Genomic DNA, 20047 nt, shown 5'->3' on the forward strand with positions numbered 1-20047 from the left:
GAACATCCTTCAAACCTCTTCACCTATCAGGTTTCAACATCTTCCCTTGCTCTGGACCAGTCATTTGCCTCACCAAAGCATGCTGGGATGCCCCACCCCACGCTGTACTCTGCACCCTGTTCCCCTCAGGACTGTGTGTCTGGTACTTGAGGGAGACTAGCACCTCCACATTCAGTCCCACACAAACCCACAGGCTGGGGGAGGAGGGGCAGGGCAACAGAATGATGGATGGGCTGTGGTGGCTTCAGTCCCTGCTGGTGCTGTGGTTAGGAGATCTCCCCTCCAAGAGGCCTGATATTTTCCAGGAATTTCCTGAGAGGAGGGGCCTGCACTCTGGGAATGAGAGCCAGCTGTGGGGTTGAGGCCTAGGGTTGGGGCTGGGGACACTGGGCTTCCTGACTGAGTCAGCCACCAGCCCTAGGTAATTTATGGGCTGAGTCAGGGCTGGGAGCAGGGATGGGCTGGTGGGGTAGGTTGGGGTGGGGGACAGTGTGTGTGTGTTGGGGCGGGGGAAGAGAAGCTGCCGGCTGGAAGTGGCTCTGGCTGAGCCCAGAATGCATTCTTCCATCTCATCCACATTCCCTTTCCAGCTTACAAAAGGAGCGCCAAGGAAGGAGGACCTTGGCAGACATCCAAGATGGCCAAGGGAAAAGAAACCCCTGTTGGGGGATGGGGGCCTGTGAGGCCTGGGACCCCACTGGGGAGCGGTCCTGGCTAGCATGGGGCTCGTTTGTGGTGAGGAACGCTATCAGTTTCCACACCCGGGCAGTATCTGCTTTTGGCTTAGCTGGCCCCTGTCCCTTCCTCGATGGGTCTAGGCTGGGTTGTAGAGTTGATCTGGGATCTGATGCCCCTTCTGCTGTGTGAGTCTGCTTAGCGTCTTCTGCACTGTGAACCTCCAAGTCCTCACCTGGGCAGGATGGCTGGTCTCTTCCTAGAGCGGCTGTGGGATAAACCTATGCTCTTAACAGCTGAGCCATTTCTCCAGCCCTTTCTTTTCTTATTAATAGTTAGGATGAGACCAGTTGGAGGCGGGAAGGCCCTTAGCATCCGGGATTCTGGCATAATTTAGCCTTGGACTGGCTTTTCTCCATCAGCTCTTCCCAGCGCTCTCCACCCTAAACCCACTGAGGACACAACAGGGTGTGTGTAAACCAGGTTGAGAGACATGGCAGCCAAAGAGGTGAGGAGGCTGGGTTCTGGAAAACGGTGGGATCCAGTGGACAAAGTTCACCGATTGCCTGGACTGTGAGAAAAAAACCTCAGGGCTGTGCTCCATGGGTCTGTGTCCCTGCCATGGAAGGGATGGGCTTGCCCTTGACTAAAATGGGGAATGAATACAAGATCGCCATTGTGGTTAAACATGTAGAGATCACCCATGTCTGGAACGGGACAGGCTGTCAGTGGGGTTACCACCCACCCCTGTCTGAGAAGGTGCCCTGAGGCCCTGGAGGAAGAAGGAGGCTTGCCTTCTGTCTCTGTGGGAGGAGAGGGCACAGGAGTACAGTAAGGCTTGTCCTACTCTTCCAAGAGTAGCACCCGGGCTGCAGGAGGCTCAGGTAATGGAAACAAGACGGGGGTGTGTGAGGAGGAGGGGAGTGTAGACACTCTCTGTGCAATTACCAGAGCCCCATGGAGGAAGTGGTGAGGGAGCTGAGGATGGTGGCTTTGATTGTTCCAGCCACAAACCCTCACAAGCCACCAGGCCAGAGTCATATCCCTAGCAAGCAAGTACCTGGGGTCCTTCAGGACAGAGATTGTCAGGAAGGCCCTGTGTGGTTGAGGCCTGTCTGGGACCCTAGAGCTGTCCAACCTCCTGAAGCACTTACCTGAGGATGAGGCCAGGTCCCTGCTGGATCACTATTTTGGGCTTGCTTAATCGTGGGGGTTAAATGACTTTGCCTCGCATCAGTGAAGAGCTGAGGCAAGAAGATAGCTCTCCCTCTGTAAGAGAGTCAGGAGAGCCACCCAGTGTGAAAACACAGTATCTGTGTCTCAGGGGAGAGGTCCCCAGGTAGCCATACATTTAGAGCCACCTTGAGGCCAGTGCCCATGCTGTGGGTTGGGAAGGAGTGGCAAAGCATACAGGGTTGTGGGCAGGTGGCGTTAGGAGGTGAGTTCTGGTTAGCTGAGGATGAGAGCCCTAGGGCCAGTGAGAGTCTCAAAGCCTATGCATTCAGCCTTAAACAAGGAGCAAAGTCATAGAATGAGGGAGAGCTGTGTGTGCTCAAGGAAAGGCCTGAGCAGGCCTCAGAGATTGGCACCAAAGCCCTGGTAGATGCAGATATATCTCCAAGACTACAGTCTCAAAGCCAGCTCTCGGCACCCACACACGTACACACACGCATACACACATACACACATGCACATACATTCACACACATGCACACACACATGCACATACATACACATGCACATACACACATACACACATGTATACACACATACACACATACACACATGTACATACATTCACACACATACACATGCACATACACACATACACACATACACACATGTACACACATACACAATATACACATGCACACACATACACATGCACATATGCATGCACACATACACACATGCACACACATGCACATACATACACATGCACATACACACATACACACATGTATACACACATACACAATACACACATGCACATACATTCACACACATACACATGCACATACACACATACACACATGTATACACATACACAATATACACATGCACACACATTCACACACATACACATGCACATATGCATGCACACATACACACATGCACACACATGTGCACATACATTCACACACATGCACATACACACATGTATACACACACAATACACACATGCACACACATACACATGCACATATGCATGCACACATACACACATGCACACATGCACACACACGTGCACATACATTCACACACATACACATGCACATATACACACACATACACATACACACGTGCAGCACCCTTCTTTATAGCGTTAGTACCATGAGGAAAAAGCAACACCCTGAAAGCACTCTGTACCCAAGAGTGCGGCACAGGATTATTCATGAGGCTGGAGATGAGCTGGGCCTGGGGTGAAAATATGGGATCACCTCTGTCTTGAATGGGTCGAGTCCTTGAGTGGTTGCTCTGCATGTTGTGATGTGCCTCTATCCCTACAGTCTTTCAATCCGGGTAATGCCCCCAGCTTGGTTTGTCTACCCAGAAAGATGGTCAATAAGTAAGTGTACTGTTCAGCGTTTATCTAACGGGCACTGCTTCCCAGGAGACAAATGGCCTCATTTCCAGCTGGGAGATGCAGTTTAGCCTCCAGGGGAATATGAAAGCTGAAGAGTAGGAAAGACAAGACACAGGACAGCTCTAGGGAGAGAGAGCCTGTGGCGACTTGGGATGGGGAACCCCTGGAACATGGTATGGAAGGCTTAATGCCAAGGCCTCTAGGGTTTCGTGACTAGTTCTGGGCCTCCTCAGGGATGGAAGGCAAACCTAGCGAGGTCCTTCTCTGGCATCTATTCCAACGGCAGAAGCAGAGGACAAGGAAGGGTTTCACTGTGAATTGCTGTTCCCTGTTCCCTGTTCCCTACAAATCTGCAAGACTAGGTGCAGCCCAAGTGTCCAACGTGAGGGGACTGGTTAAATAAATGCCGAACCATCCAGCAGACAGAATATAACGAAGCTTTCAAAAAGCAGTGTTGGTGTGGTGACAAATCTGGAATTTGGGTTTCTTTTAAAAGCATAGAAACATTGTAAGGATGTGCTTTTGTGGGGCTGCTTCGGACTGTCCACGGCAGCTGACTGTGATTTGCCTCGTGCTCTAGTCGAGGTGTAGTTTTACCAGCTGTAGATAGTTTCTACAGTTGTGTGATGTTTGGAATTCTGGGAACTTCTCAGAGGGCACATAAATGCTAGAGCCCTTATAGGCAAACTTGGTGGTTGTTGGTCGTTCACGGGGGTTGGTAGTGGCTTGTTATTAGTTGTGCTCAAAGAAGAAACAAAAGGAAAGACGTTAAATTCAGGATTCCTTATCTCTCCCTCCCCCTTCTATCCTTTTCTCTCCTATCCAGTGATAAGGGTTGAAAACAGGGTTAAAGGGTAGGGAAAAGAAGAATCCACAAAGTAGTAAAGATCAGCTACACACTGGGAGTTGGAGAGATGGCTCATTGGGTAAAAGCATTTCCCCCAAAAGCTTGGTGACCCGTTTGATCCTTAAACCCATGTAAAAGTTGAGGGAGGAGGGGTTGGGGATTTAGCTCAGTGGTAGAGCGCTTGCCTAGGAAGCGCAAGGTCCTGGGTTCGGTCCCCAGCTCCGAAAAAAAAAAAAAAAAAAAAGTTGAGGGAGGGAGCTGACTCCACAAAGCTGTCTTATGGTATGCTTACCATCAGTGTCATGTACTAAGAGTGCATGCACACACACACACACACACACACATGTATGCACACACATGCACATCACACACACATGCACACACATAAACATGCACATACACACACGCACACACATACATACACACATACCATATACACATGCACACACATAAACATGCACATACGCATGCACACACATGCATACACATATACCATATACACATGCATACACACATACCATATACACATGCATACACACATACCATATACACATGCATACACACATACCATATACACATGCATACACATACACACACACACAAACACACATACACATGCACACACATATGCATACAATACACACATACACACACACACCACCACCACCAATAAATGAATTCATGAATGAGTAAATAAGATAAAAAAAATCTAAAAAGTTCAATGAAATAAAACAAAAGCCCCTCATCTGCAGCTGGAGAGATGACTCAGTGGTTAAGAACACATTCTTTCAGAGGACTTGAATTTGGTTCCCAGCACCAACACTGGATAGATCACAAGTGCACATACATAAATAAAAATAAAATGAATCTTTAAAAACACACTGCATAATCATCACACTCATTGGACACACCCATTATTAGCGTATACCCACATATTTAAATAAAAATTGGGTAATATTACGTACATGTATATACAAACATATACAGGCCAGGACCTGAGTTTTCTTTGTAAACAGCACAGTAAGAATTGCGGGGCTTGGGGACTGGAGAGATGGCTCAGGAGTTAAGAATACAGGCTGTTTTCCCGGAGGTCCTGGGTTTGACTTCCAGCACCCAGAGGGTGGCTAACAGTTGTATGTAGTTCCAGGAGTTCTGACGCTCTCTTCTGGCCTCTGCGGGTATTGCACACACGTGGTGCATAGCCCACATACCCATACACACAAAATAAAAATAAAGGGAAAATCTGAAGGAGGAGGAGAAGAAAGGATTTGAGGGGCTAGAGGGGGTTCAGAAGTTAGGAGCACATACTGCTCTTCCAGAAGACCCGGGTTTGGTTGCCAGCACCCACATCGGGCAGCTCCAACGCCCCACTCCGGTCTCTTCGGGCATCTCTATTTATGCGCACATGCCCCACCTCCATTACACATATTTACAGATATAATAGAAAGGTATTTTCAGTGTGTTAATCAGATTTGTTGCTGAGATAAACACCCAAGAGAGACAATTTAAATGGAGGAAGCATCTATTTGGTCTCGGAGATATTAACCATGCTGAGCCGCACTGCTGTTTGCACAGTCCAGTGAGACAGAGCAGGATGGCAGGCACACAGGATGCTGGGAAGGGAGCACAAGAGCGCCCCTTGTGGCAGACTGAAGGACCAGCAACAAGATAGAGCCTACTAATGGGGAGGTAACTATTAGATGGGCTGACATTTGTTCGGAGGTTTGAGTGAAGTGTGAAAGTAGCCCTGTGGGAATGAATGGGAAACTGTAATTCACTTCCTCCATCCAGGCCCCACCTCCATAGCTTCCGCCACCTTTCCAGAGTGCCATCCAATTGGAAACCGTCCGTGGGTTAATTCATTCCTGACATTAAAGCCCTGGGGATCCAATGACTTCTTATGCTTTTTGAATGCCTACTATGTGTCAAGCACTGAGCAAATGGCATGACAGTCAGAGAGGAATTCCTGGAAGGGTGATGTATGGGGTGAGGGATGAGCAGGTGACCTAGGTCTCCTCAGAAAGGCCAGGAAGGCACATGGAGAGCCTCCTACTGCTGGGAGTCAGGGTGTGGAGTACCAAGCCTCACTTTGGAACCATGTCTGGAAAGGGGTCGATATAACAGAAGAAAACAGAACCCTGACCACATGACCACAGCACAGTGGCATCAGAGAGGAGAGGACAGTATATTGACTGATCAGTCATAAGGGAGCTGTGAGGAACATTGGAAATATGTTTGAGGGGTCTAGAGAGGCTCAGAAGAAGGCTGGGTGGTGAGGGACTGTGGGGACCCTGGAGTCCCTGGTGCTGGTTGGTGAGGTGGGGAGCCTATTGGAGTCGGGTTCACAGGGCTCTGTAAGGCAGGCGGCTGAAAACAGCATGCATGTGCTCTCTTTGGAGGCTATGGGTCCACACCGGTGTTGATGGGCTAAAATCAGTGTGGCTGCAGGGCAGGTCCTCTGTTAGGAGACCTACTAGGCTGGGACTGCAGGATGGGACTGCAGGATGGGAAGGCCTGAGCCTCCCACAGGGACAAGAGGAAGGTGTTAGCAGAGTCCTGGAGACCCTTCTCTGGGAACTCAAATGACAGAAGGCAAGCACAGGGGAGCCCTAGACTGGCTGGGGAGGAGTGAGTATTTTTTTAGGAGTTTTCCCCTGAGTTCGTTGGGTCTCTCTGGTTTGGCATTTCCTTAAGGACTATGAGCCAGCCCTTCACCTTGGCACACCCAGCACCAGGTCTTCCAAGCTGGTTAAGTTGAGTCTATGTCTTTAAACCGTAAGGAAGAGAAAGCCAGGCTACCAAGAATAACATTTTACTGACTTGGCATGGGCTTCGGAATCTGCGTTTTTAGCAGCTGCCCAGGTGATTGTGATGAGCAGACAGTTTGGGCGAGCCCTCCCTCCCCTCCCTTTCCCCCTTTCCTCTTTCATTCCCCTTCAGCAAACTGTTTTTCAACTTTGTTTTTTAGTGAAAACCATTTCCTCCTCACTGTGGACCAGAGCCAGACCAAGGCTGAGCCGGCCTGTCTCTCCCACGTCAACAGTCCCGAGTCCTTAGTGGAGGTTGATGCTGTCTTTCTGTGCCCTTCCTCTTCCTCAGTCCTCACTGCCTGAGGCACTTTCCCTGTGGGGATCAAGGCCAGGTCACCAGAGGCCGGGTCAGACCCGCCCCCCATCTCACCAGTGGCCTCCCCGACTTCTTCATATCTTTACTTTCCTCTTGCACTCGGATTCCTCCAGAAAGACTCTGTTCCAGGCTTCAAGGGACCAGCCGTGGCCATCCCCCACACCTCAGCTGACAGCCTTGGCTTAATTTGGGAAATGAAGGAGCCAGGAGCTTCCTTAGGCCAAATGAAGTGTCCCGGTAGGAGGGAAGGGCACAGGATTTGGCAGAAACCTGGGCTGGGTGGAGGGAGTGGCTGGATTCCCTTGGCTCTCGAAGGCCTCTCCTCTGGTGGGATCCACAACATCTGCCAGATGCCTCCTGGTCTGGCTTTGGGAGGTATGGAGAACCAATTTCATGGTGAGCTCCATTGGCCACAATACTGAGGCAGCTGCAGGAGGGGACTAGGGTGTTGTTGTCCCTTCCCCTGACACTGGGGCTGTCTGGAGGAATGGTAGCCTCTCTGTGTTAAACGGTGGCCTTACTTGCAATGACTAGTGGCAGGTACCAGTTGGAGGACACAGCTGGTTTTGATTAAAATAAAACCCTTGCATCATTTATTCTGGTGGTTTCCAAAGCTGTCTAAATTCCAGGGCCACCTAGGAGGCTTGTTTATTAATTATTTATAGACAGAATGTCATATATGACATAGCTGAGGATGACCTTGAACTTCTGATCCTCCTGTCTCCACCTCCCAAGTGCTGGCTACCATGCCTGGTATATGAGGTGCTGGGAATTGAATGCAGGGTTTCTTGAATGCAAAGCAAGACTCTACCAATCAATCTGTGCCCCCCCCAGCAAAAGGCAAGACTCTACCAATCAATCTATTTACCCAGCTCAAAATATCTAAAATATATACTCTAATAAAGACTTCTGGAACACTTTTTAGTGACTTCTTACTGCCGTGATAAAACACCATGGCCAAAAGGAAGTTGGGGAGGAAAGGGTCTATTTGGCTTACACTCCACATGCTGTTCATCATCAAAGGAAGTCAGGACAGGAACTCAAGCAGGGCAGGAACCTGGTGGCAGGAGCTGATACAGAGGCTATGGAGGGCACTGATTCCTGATTTACTCCTTATAGCTTGCACAGCCTGCTCTATAAAATCCAGGACCACCAGCCCAAGTATGGAACCACCCACAATGGGCTGGGTCTTACCCCATTGATCACTAAGAAAATGCTCCACAGCTGGATCTCATGGAGGTGTTTTCTCACCCGAGGTTCCCTCCTTAGCTTGTGTCGAGTTGATATAAAACTAGCCAGAGCGTCTCTGCCTGATCAGTTAGAATCTCTGGGAGTCTTGAACTGAGTGGGAGTGACTCTTTTCAATCAGATTTTGTTCCTGATTCCGGACCCTGAAAAGTAAGCAAGAGGCTGGAGCCGGAAGCGATGACGTGGCAGTAATTCTTAATTAATACTGCATGTCTGTCAGGACCCCGGGTCTCATCTTTCTTAGTCTCTGAGACAATCCTAGGAGGGGTGTCCAGCTATTGTCCTGATTTTCCAGAGAAGGAAATGACCACACACACAGCCAAGACCCAGAGCCTTTCTCTCAACATCGTGAAGCCCCAGTGCTCTTAGGAACCAGGCCAGTCTGAGGCCAGATTGTGATATTTGTACATATACTTCCTGCCTCCAGGTGTCTGGTGTATCCTCTGTCTCAGACGTCCCTAACTCTACACTAAAGGAACCTCCAAGGCGCTTTCTGTGCAGAGAAGGCATGCCTAGGCGAGCCCTAGCAGAAGCGGGGTGGGCACAATGGTGCATCTTTAATCTCAGCAGTTGGAGGCAGAGGCAGGCTTCTCTACAGAGTTCCAGGCTGCCCACAGCTGCATGGTGAGTCCCCTCCCCCAAAAGCACAGAATTCGGACTAGACAGATAGCTTAGTCAGCAAAGTGCTTCCTGTATACACATTGGTACCTCAATCTGATCACCAATGTTCATTTTAGAAAGCCGGATGTGCTGTCACATGCTTGTAATTCCAGAACTAAAGAAGCAGAGAAAAGTGAAAATTGCACCCAAATAGGTTTGTGCAATCTAGCCTGTTTGAGTGAGCTCTGAGCCAATGAGAGACCTCAAAATCAAGGTGGGGCTGAGCTGGTAACTCCACCAAGTAAGTGTTCGATACACGGCCTGACAACCTGAGTTTGATCCCTGCAATCTGTGTGAGAAAGCCAGGTACACTCACATGCATCTACATGGTTGCTTGCCTCTATATATAAACCCAGCATTCCTCTACTGAGGTGAGAGGAAGAAGTAGGAGAATCACACAGAAGCTCTCAAGCACAGCCATCCTGGAGCCCACTGCAGAACAATAGAACCCCATCTCAAAAAGGGAGAAGGAGAAAACTCACTCCTGAAAGTTGTCCTCCGATCTCTACAGGTTCTCTGTGGCATGTGCATGACCATACTCACACACAAATAGCACACACACACCATGACCTCTGGCCTCTGCATGCCTGAGTACACAAATGTACACACACGTTGCTGTTCATCACCAAAGGAAGTCAGGACTGGAACTCAAGCAGGTCAGGAAGCAGAAGCTGATGGAGAGGCCATGGAGGGATGTTACTTACTGGCTTGCTTCCGCAGCTTGCTCAGCTTGCTTTCTTATAGAACCCAGGACCACCAGCCCAGGGACAGCACCACCCACAAGGGACTGGGTCCTCCCCTCTTGATCACTAGTTGAGAAAATGCCTTACAGCTGGGTCTCCTGGAGGCATTTCCACAACTGAGGCTCCTTTTCTGTGATAACTCCAGCTTGTGTCAAGTTGACACACAAAACCAGCCAGTACAGGGGGAGTCCCTGGTACCAGGGAGCATAAATGCCACACCCACAGCCAAGAGAGGCGGGGGTTAGGGGGCAGATAAATGCCCATCTCAGTCAGCCTTCTTTACTCAACTCCTGACAGAGCCCACACACATGCTCCTCAGGCCAACCTGACCTTGATAGTCCTCGACTGAGACTCCCTTTTCCATGATTCCAGGTCGTGGTAAGCTGGCTTTAAAACCAACTGTCACATAAGGTGAGAGGTTCTTTTGGAAGGGCAGGCTGAGCCAAGCCTCTCCTGCTCGGAGCCCCTCCAAAGCAGGGGATCTATCTGTAGATTGGAACCAGTGCCTGTTCTGGACACAGGGAGCCATTCCACTGTTCTGGAAGCATCAAGGAACTTTAGCTCCCTTTGACTAGATAGGACACTTTCTGCAAGAGGTGGCTCGTATGTCAGAAATAACAGAATGGGGAGACACGAGGCAGTGGGAACAGCATGAACTAAGCCATGGCTGCATCTCGTGCCGTGGCCCCCAAATTCTAGTGTTTCTAGGCTTAAAGCATGGCACCACCTCCCTCAGCCCTTTGGATGCCTTAGCAACTCACAAGGCCGCCAGGGCTCTTGGGTCCTCTAGGGAGAGTCAGTACAGTGCTGAGACCAGCGATGGTGGGGCCCCAGGAGACCAAGGCACTGAGAACAGTATTAAGAGGGGGTGTCTGCCCTGGCTTCTTCCTCTCCTGCACACCTCTCCAGGATTCTTCCCAAACAATGGATGGGCAAGAAAGGCCAGCGGCTGAGAAAGTTAGAACTAAGATCCTAAACTACACAGGGGTTGAGGAGGGTAAACTCTTTGGGGGTGGAGGGTCCCTACATGGGGCACGGCCTCCTGGTGCTCAAGGCAGGGTCAAGAACTCTCACTTCTAGTGACCGAAAGGAAGCAATGTGAGCTCCAGAGACTGCTCTGAGCAGGGAGCAAAGGAGAAGCCCATTTAACTGGAGGAAAAAGGTCCTCATCTTAGCGTCAGAGCTGCAAGACCAACCCTGAAGCAACATGAGGAAAACCAATGCTCAGGAAGGGGCCTCTGCTGCACAAGGCTGAACACTGAAGCTCAACCTTAAGGTCTGTGCAAAGTGTTATCCTCACTCAACAGGAAATTTAAGAGCTTGATTAAGTTACGTATCTTTGATGCCAAGAAGTGCTTGCTGACAGGAGCCTGATATGGATGTCTCCTGAGAGGCTCTGCCAGAGCCTTACTGATACTGATGAAGATGCCTGCAGCTAACCATCAGACTGAGCACGGGGACCCCAATGGAGGAGTTAGAGAAAGGACTGAAGGAGCTGAAGGGGTTTGCAACCCCATAGGGAGAACAATAATATCAAACAACCAGAACCCCCCCAGAGCTCCCAGGGACTAAACCACCAACCAACGAGTACACATGGATGGACCCATGGCTCCATCTGCATATGTAGCAGAGGATGGCATTGTCTAGCATGAATGGGAGGAGAGGCCCTTGGTCCTGGGAAGGCTCATTTCCCCAGTGTAAGGGAATGCCAGGGTGTTGAGGTGGGAGTGGGTGGGTGGGACGGGGAGCATCCTCATAGAAGCAGGGGGAGGGACATGGGAGAGGAAGGAACTGGGAAAGGGGATAACATTTGAAATGTAAATACATAAAATAGCCAATAAAAATAGATTTAATTAAAAACTTTTCAAAAACAAAAATAACAGACTGAGCCAGCCATGTAGAACAAGCCAGTAAGCATCACTCCTTAAAATAAACGTTCTGCATCTTGTGTGTCGATTGCTGCTGAGGCAGGTCCAATCTAATCTCAAGTGGCTTATTCTAAGAGGACGGAGGGTGAGTTAGAACCCGCGATGTAACAAAGGAGCAAAATGGGAGTGATCTGTGAAGATAGAGGAAGGGGCTACAGGCCATACAAGCCTCTATTAAACACCAAGCAAGGCAAGGAAGTGGGCTTGCCCCCGGGCCTCAGCCAGTGATGTCAAATCTGAACTTCCAGTCTCCAGAACTGGAGGGAAAACAACGCTTGCCTTTTCCAGTCATTCGATCTGCGGCTGCAGAAGGAGGCAGTGGCCACATTTTCTCAGTGAGCCTAGCTCTGAGGAATGGATGCCCTGGGGCCTCTGGGAGATGTGTGTGTGTGTCAGAGAGAGACCATGCCTTCTTCATGCACCAGGAGATTTTCTGGGCAGATAACCCTCCAAAGGCATGTCAACATTTTTCTCTCCAGGAAAAAATAACTCAGTGTGTATCAAGACCTCGGCGTTTCACACGCACACATGGGCTTGTGGGTCCCCGGGAGACAGGCTCTGTCATTTGCTCCAGGCCTCTTTAGTTTCCTTCGGGGTAGGCAGGGAGGACTGTGGACTCCTGGTGACATCTGGATCTCTCCAACGCTCTTAGGGTCCTGCGGAGTCAGCCCCCCTCTCCAGTGTTTCCTGCTTCCATGAAGTCTCTGGGAGGATTTGACACATTTCCTAGCAGGGGAGCATGGTTGGAATTTCCAGCCTGCTTCCAGATGTGGTGCTGACTGGGGTGGGAGCTTCGTTTTGAAAAGCATCTGGGAAGCCGGGGGTCTCTGTGGCCCCCCAGTGCTGACCTACGCTGGCACGAATGTCCCCCTCCTCATGCTGAGTTATGTGTTTGGGCTTTCCGCAGGAGAGCCCATGGGTGGGGTTCTACCACATGAAAAGGGGTGTATCCTGCCAGCTTCAGCCTTATAGTCCAAAGGTGGCCTAGCACAGCAGGTCAGAGGGGCCAAAGCTGATAACAACAAAGACTCCAACGAGCATGGGTGTGGACCCAGGCCTGGGAGGGGCTGGTCATGGAGAGGACTGGTAGGGGCGGGGTAAGGAGAGGGGCCCCAAGAGTCAATACCCAATAATAGTGAGTCCCTGGCCCTGGGCTCTTGGAGAGCCAGATAAAGGGCAGGTCCTTCACTGGTCAGAGCTGGTTCCTAGTGCTTGGGACAGCTCAGTTCCCTAGACAGCATTGCTGAGGTCTGTAGGGTTGTGGGTCCCACGTCTGCTCCGCCACAGGGCTTGGCCAATGGGGAGTTGCCTGGTGGGTGTTGGGCAGTCCCACTCTGTTGGGGTGTAGGGAAGCTCCTGGACACTGCTGGGGGCGAGGAGGGGTGGGAGTGGGGGAGAAGATGTGGTCTGAGGCGCTGAGACAGTGGCGCTGGCTCGGGGGTTCCCAGGCCTGTAAGGCTGAGCTGTCTGGTGCCTAAGCTCTTGGAAACCCAGATGAGCGCTGGATGCCACGGAAGAGCTGAGTATTCCCCTACCACCCACTGGATCTAGCCTGGGGCCAAGGGGCAAAGAGGGGAGCTCCAGCTGGTCCTTAGAGGATGAGGCCTTGGTTTGATGGCTTGAGGCTTGGGCTTGGCTTGGTGGCTGCTGCGGCTGGGAGCACAGAGAGCCCTTCTATGGGAGATTAGATGGCAGCTCTACAGGCAAAGGCCTTCTCCATCACTCCCCACTGTGGATCCCGACGAAAAAAGGCAGCCCATAGCTTTAAGGCATTTATTGTCATGGCCAAAAGTGGATGAGTAAAACTGTACCCCACTTCTCAGGGTGGGCCTGAAGATTTTGCAGGAAGGGAAGCTTATTGGCTAAGCCCTCAGGGCCTTTAGGTACCTCATTACAATGGAGATCTGTCTTGAGCCTATGTGACCCAGGCCACGTCCTCTACCTGTGGAAGGGCTTGGGGTGTTGCCCTTATGTGACTGACGCCCACACATCTATGGGGGCTGTGGATAGTGACTGGGGTCTGGCTTCCAGGAACGGGCAAAGTGCCTACCGTTGCTTCAGGGTCTCTGAGGCATCTAGCCTTAGCTAAACCAGGAACCAGACTGCCCTTCATGGTTCCACAAAGGCCAGAGAATCCTCAACAAAGGAGTGTTCTCGGTTTGGGAGAACATCTCAGGAGAGCCACGGGAGGGTTAAGAATGTCACAGGACTGGAGAGATGGCTTGGAGGTCTTGAGTTGGGTTCCCAGCACCCGTTTCAGGCTGCTCATAACCATTTGAAACTCCAGGCCCAGGGGATTTGCTGCCCTCTTCTGGTGTCTGTGGTTAATTGCACTCACATGGACTTACTCCCACACAGACACACAGAGACACATAGTTAAAAATTTAAAAACTAAATCTAAAAACGTTGCCCTTTCCAACTCCTACCCAGGCCGGTTAGGATAAGCCTGTAATAGTCAGTTAATTAGGAGGCTGAGGTAAGAGGACTGCAAATTCAAGGCCAGCCTGGGCTACAGTAGTGAATTCAAGACTAGTTTAGGCAACTTAGTAAGACCATCTTAAAATATAGGCTAGGTGTTAGAGTCCTTGTCTAGTATGTGTCAGGCCTTGGGTTCAATGCCTATTAACTCTGAGAAGGAGTCGGAAGAAGAGGAGGAGAGGAAGGAAGAGGAGGAAGAGGAGGAGAAGGAGAAGGAGAAGGAAGAAATCGTCACCCTATTCTGTTAGCCATTCTCCACTGATAGCTGTCACTGCCCCAGTCCCCAGAGCCTGTGTACCTGTCACCTAACAGGCAAAAGGGGCTATGCGTGTGTAATTACATTAAAGCTCTAAAGACAGAAAGATTGTCAAGATTATGAGGGGGGTCCCTGTTGTTGCAAAAGTTCTCAGAGGAGGGCAGCAGTCAAAGGCTGCAGGAGGGCCCTTGGGAGCGGTGGGGTGTATGTCTGATGGTGCTGCCTATGGCTGACTTGAAGGCAGGAGAAAGAAACACACACACACACAGCCGCCCTAGAACCTGGAAAAGGTGAGGGAGGCTGCTTCAGTGTGCCCATCCCTGCAGACTCTTCAGTTGTGTCCAAGGATGCTGCTCATGGGAGCTGGCCTCAGGGGCTGTGTGAGACACAGTCATGTTGTAAGCCTCTCTGAGTGGAATGTGTTATAGAAGCCCTGGACATTAGCTCAGCTCCCTGCAGTGGGGCCCAGAGTCCCCCTCACTCTGTTGGGTCAGGTGTGCTCACAACCACAGGCCAGTCTGACCTGTCCCGGCAACCCCAGTAAAACTCTAATACAGGCCAAAGATGTGGCTGCCCACAGTTGGGACTTCCAGCAGGGGCTGCAGAGCTGGGTCCTGACCTTGGATTTGCCTGACAGCTGAACCCTTCTGTCCTCTCTGGGTGAGTCATCCACCTGTGGGGTAGTCATCTACCTTCTTGCTTGCCCTGCTCTCCCAAAGAACAAAGCCTACAGATTGCCAATGGAAGCGGAATGGGCCAGAGCTCTGGCCATAGGGTGCACCTTCTGTTTTAACAGAAACTCAGGGGCTGGGTTGAGATGTCAGAATCCTTTGTCCCCTCTCCTTTATTGAGGAGACTGGGGGTTGGGGAGGGGAGGGTAAGAAAGTCTTACAATATAACCTTAGCCTCAAACTCAGAGATCTGCCTGTATCTACCTCCCAAGTGCTGGGATTAATGGTGTGCACCACCAATACACCCCCTGTTTCTCCTTTGGTTTTCAGGAAGGGTCTAGCCTAGACAGCCTTCTGGAAACCATGAGCTTCTTCCTCCGGAGTACTGTGATTACAGGTGTGCAAACCACACCTACTGCCTGTTACTTATTTTCCCCCTTTGCTTACAAGCCCAAGCACGCAGGTCCACACACAGGTTATACAGGCACCCTGTGCACACACAGTGCCCACATGTGCAGAGGACGCCCCAACACAGACCAGCAATCATGGTCTTGTTTGTAGATTCCCGCCCACGAACGCAGATACGTTCATTTTACACCCACCCACAAGGATACACACAAGCACAGACACACCTATGCATGAGTAAAGACCACCCATGTGTGTGGACACCTGCGAACAGGGGCGGAAAGCAGTGTGCAACCTGCCCTGTCCCCAAGCCCTCTAGCCCTCTGCTCTGGAGACCTCTGCTGGTGGAGTCAGGAACAGTCCCCAAAGTCTGCGATGCTGAGGGGAGGAGGGAGAGGCAGGAGCTCAGGGTTAGCGGGCGAACTCCTTGTTGTTGCTTTCACCTGGCCCGTGTGATTTTCTGCTGCTTCCACTCCAGTGCAGAAGGAGAGATTCCACGCGAAAATATCTCCAGGCTTCTTCCGGACCTAGGCTCACCCTGCCCCTCCTAGTGTGTCCTGTATTACATAGAGAAGGGGCCGTGGCCTGGCCGCATCCAAACTGCTCTGTTTTCGGCAAGGCTTCACCTTGCACATACAGGGAACCCAGGCCGGTGTCTCCTCTTCCCTTCTTCCCCCCTCGTGCTGTTTTCTAGTAAGAGGAGGGACCCAACCTCTCTCCTTGCTGCCACTGGGTTTCTGACTTGTTATAGTTCATGTCACACTTCCTGTGTTATGATCTCCTTGTCTCCTCATGGATGTTCAAGGGGAGTGAAAGTCGGAGCCTTGGAGCAAGGTGGATGAAATTAAATTCTGAACGTGGCTCAGTGGGAGCAGCAGCTCTGTTTCTTCAGAGATTTTGTAGCAGGGTGATTAAATGAGGCAGACTACTCAGTGGTTAATGTCAAGCCGAAGCCATCTCTAGGAGGCATTGTGAACCACTGGAGACATAAGATGACGAGAAAAATCATGCCACGAACCCTGTCGTGGGCCAGTTAGCCTCGCTGCAAGAGAGGTGCAGTTAGTACTGTGACAGCCGATCTCTAAGGGGCTTCAGCGGGGTCTAGAGGTTTTGTTTGTGTGGCCGGGGGAGCAGTTGAACTTCACAGAGGAAGTGACGGTATCAGAAGGTGCCCTCCTCTCTGTCTACACCCCCACTTGCGGAGGCAGAAATAATTTCTTCCAGGTTAGAAGTGGAACTGACAGCAAACAAATACTGGTTTGGCCGGCCTGATTCTGCGCAGTACGGCCGTGTTTCCCAGGGCCTCTGCTCACATGCCACATGTCGAGCGTGTTCGTGGTGTGACGCACTTTAGATTCCTTAGCTGATGGAGCAAGGGCTCGGCTGGTAGAGTGCTTGCCTACTGTGCACAAAGCCCTGGATTAGAGTCGCAGCACTGCATGAGACTGAACGTGGTGAGTGGTGAGGGGGTGCGTAACCGTGACTCTGGCATACAGGAAGTGGAGGCAGCAGGACCGGAAGTTCAAGGTAATACAGTGAGTTCTGGGCCAGTCTGGACTACATGATGCACATGCGCATGAGCACACGCAAAGACACACTCAGTCTGTGATCAGCTTGGCTGTAAATGTCGGTTTGAGCCACTTCCAAACTGGACTGTCCCGTATCTACCTAAGAAAAGAGACGATGAACCACTGCGAGGGTGGCATGTAGGACTGGAAACATAGTATAGGTCTAGGAAAGTCCACTTGTTTGTGAGAATGGTGCCCAGAGGAGAGCTGACTTCTTCTCAGAAGAAGGGAGTGATGGGAACGGCCTTCAGGAGGAAAAGTCCAAATGCTCTTCAAAGACGTAAGATGCTGGAATCATCCTTTTTTTATTTTCTGACTCTCGCCTTGCTCTTTTCTGTCAGGTAGACAGAGCACACCACCAGAGGATCTCTGAGGCAACAGCGACAGACCCGGAACGGTACCGCCAAGAAGAAAGCCCAGAGATCTGTAATCTGAATTTAAAAGATGCCCCAAGAGGTTGACCCATACCCATCATGGTTTAAAATAAAAAGCGTGTTTGTGAGCGTGTACACACACACACACGTCTGCAGTAGGTGGAAAGGTCATGGGTTCAGATGTTTCCTTCTGATTGCATTGGAGTCCACTCCATGGGTATCTCCTTCTTTCACCAATCACCACCCCTGGCTGCTGGTGAAGGGAATGTTAAGGATAAGCCAGAGGGCTGGGGGCCAGAGGGCGGAGGATGAGCAACAAAAGACAGCTCAGGGAAGTCCTGGAAAGAGCCTGACTCTGGAGGGGAAAGGAACAATGGGCCTCTGTTTAGGGTCCACCTCCACTCACAGGTCCCGGCAAAGGGAAGCCTGGAGGCAAATCAAACACCACCCACATCCACAGGCTGCCCACAGAGGCAGGTGAGTCAGAGCCCAGGCTTAGCTGATAACAGTCAGCAGCGGCCCAGAATGCAGTCCTTGTTGACGGTTGCCACTACTCGCCCCCTCCTCAAGGCTGGGCCTGCCAGAGCAAGCCTGAGGGTGGGGCTGATCAGGAAGCAGGGCTGGCTGGGAAAAGGAGAGAGGCCCAGCAGCCTACCCTGCAAGGTGTGCTCTGTGGTAACTTGAAGGTGCAGTGGGGCCAGCCGGCAGCAAGAAGAGTCAGCTCGGGGAAACCCACAAGCTTTTATCCTGTGTTCAATGTCAGCTGTGCTCTCAACCCACAAATCCACTCATTCCTCCAGGGGGGAAATGCCACTGTCAGTACTAAGGCAAGACTCTAGGCTGAAAAGGGCCAAAATTCAACTTGAATGGGCTTGGGAGGAAAGTCGTCTTGAGTAATCCTCAAGTGGGGCAAGGATGGAGAAGGATAGGAGGCTGAGGCCAGCCGGCTGGCAAGGACATCTTCTGCATCTTCCTTACGTGTCTCAGGGGCTGGCATCCCATTCTTCTGCAGATAGGCTGTGCATCCCTCCCAACCTAGGGAGAGAAACATAACCACGTAACCCAGATCGGGGTCACGCTCGTGGTTTCATGACTAGAAAGAAAATGTTATCACTGGTCACCTGGTTTGGTTAGAGAGTTTGTAAGGACTTCTTGTAGGCTCCCCTCAAACTATGTGACCAGATCTGGGCCAGGCTCTCTAGCCAGGGAGATGTGTTGATGTAATTTTCCCCGAGTCTTTGTCCCACCCATTGTCAGACACATGTGAGAATATCTCCTTGCTGTACACTTGGGGTCTCCTGTGACACAGCTGCTGGTTGACCCCCATAACAATGTTGCCTTTTCTCTCATAGATTGAAAGTCTTTCCTGGAGCTGGAGAGATGGTTTAGTGGTTAAGAGTACATACTTCTCTTACAGAAGACTGGACTTTGGTTCTTAGCAACCATATCTGGTGGCTCAAAATACCCGTATAACGCTACCTTTGAGGAGCTCTGACCTCTCTGACCTCCTTGGGTACCTGTAAGCACAGACACACACAGACACTAACACATATTTATAATTTAAAAGAAATTAAAGGTTTTTCCTTTTTCTTTTTCTGGATACATGTCTTCTTGGCGAAAACCAAAACCAAGAACCCTACATTTCCCAGATTCCTTTGCAGCTAGGGGTCTGCAATCCATGAGTGTAAAAGTTCTGGTGTGAGCAAAGCAATGTGTGCAGCTTACTCATGGTGCCTTTAAAAGGAGGGAGTCGGGCTCCCCTGGCCTCTTTCTCCTACATGGTACAGGCTACAAGCCAGTGTGAGGTCATGTATGTGAGGTCATATCTTGGGTCATGTATGCGAGAATACAGGCAAAGGAACGGTACTGGAGCAAGACAATCAGAAGCAGCCTGAGTCCTTGCTTCTGTTTTGGCCCTAAACTGTTTGTCTCTGGGCTTTTACACAGAGGAAAAGAATAATCCATTTTGAGCTGGAAAGATGGATAGGTCAGTGACTAAGAGCATTTGCAGCTCTTATGGAGGACTGGGGTTTGGTTCCTAACATCTGCCTCTTGACTCGCTGCCATATGTAAGTCCAGCCCTAGGGGACCCGATGCCCTCTTCTGGTCTCCAAGGATACGCGTTATCTGGTGTACATATGTACAGGTGGGTAATCTGTCCAGGACTGGCACCACCCACAGTGGACTGGGACCTCCTACATCAATGATCAATCAAGAAAATACACCACAGGTTTGCCTATAGGTCAGTTCCCCCTTCCCTAGAGGACCCTGGCTTGTGTCAAGCTGACAAAAAACAAAACAAAACAAACCTAGCCAGCTCAAGTATACCCCAGTGCCCTACATGTGGCTCGAGTCTCTGGCTCAGTTGCAGGAGCCCCACAGAGTGAAGAAGGCCATGGCTCTGTCCTTAGCCAGGTGGCCTGTGAATGCTGGAGCCATAGAAGGACATGAATCACTGCCCCTGGCTTACTTGGACTCCTT

General features: G+C 50.7%; 1 long non-coding RNA gene across 1 annotated transcript; it reads left to right on the forward strand.

Annotated features, from left to right (window-relative positions):
* Nucleotides 1-572: 572 nt before the first annotated feature.
* Nucleotides 573-19512, forward strand: LOC134479316 (uncharacterized). Its single transcript, XR_010052475.1, has 3 exons — nt 573-735; nt 1011-1183; nt 17534-19512. It is a non-coding gene; the product is annotated as an uncharacterized LOC134479316 (long non-coding RNA).
* The last annotated feature ends 535 nt before the right edge of the window (nt 19513-20047 follow it).

Source organism: Rattus norvegicus, chromosome 6, assembly GCF_036323735.1.
Source record: "Rattus norvegicus strain BN/NHsdMcwi chromosome 6, GRCr8, whole genome shotgun sequence".
Classification (NCBI taxonomy): Eukaryota; Metazoa; Chordata; class Mammalia; order Rodentia; family Muridae; genus Rattus; species Rattus norvegicus.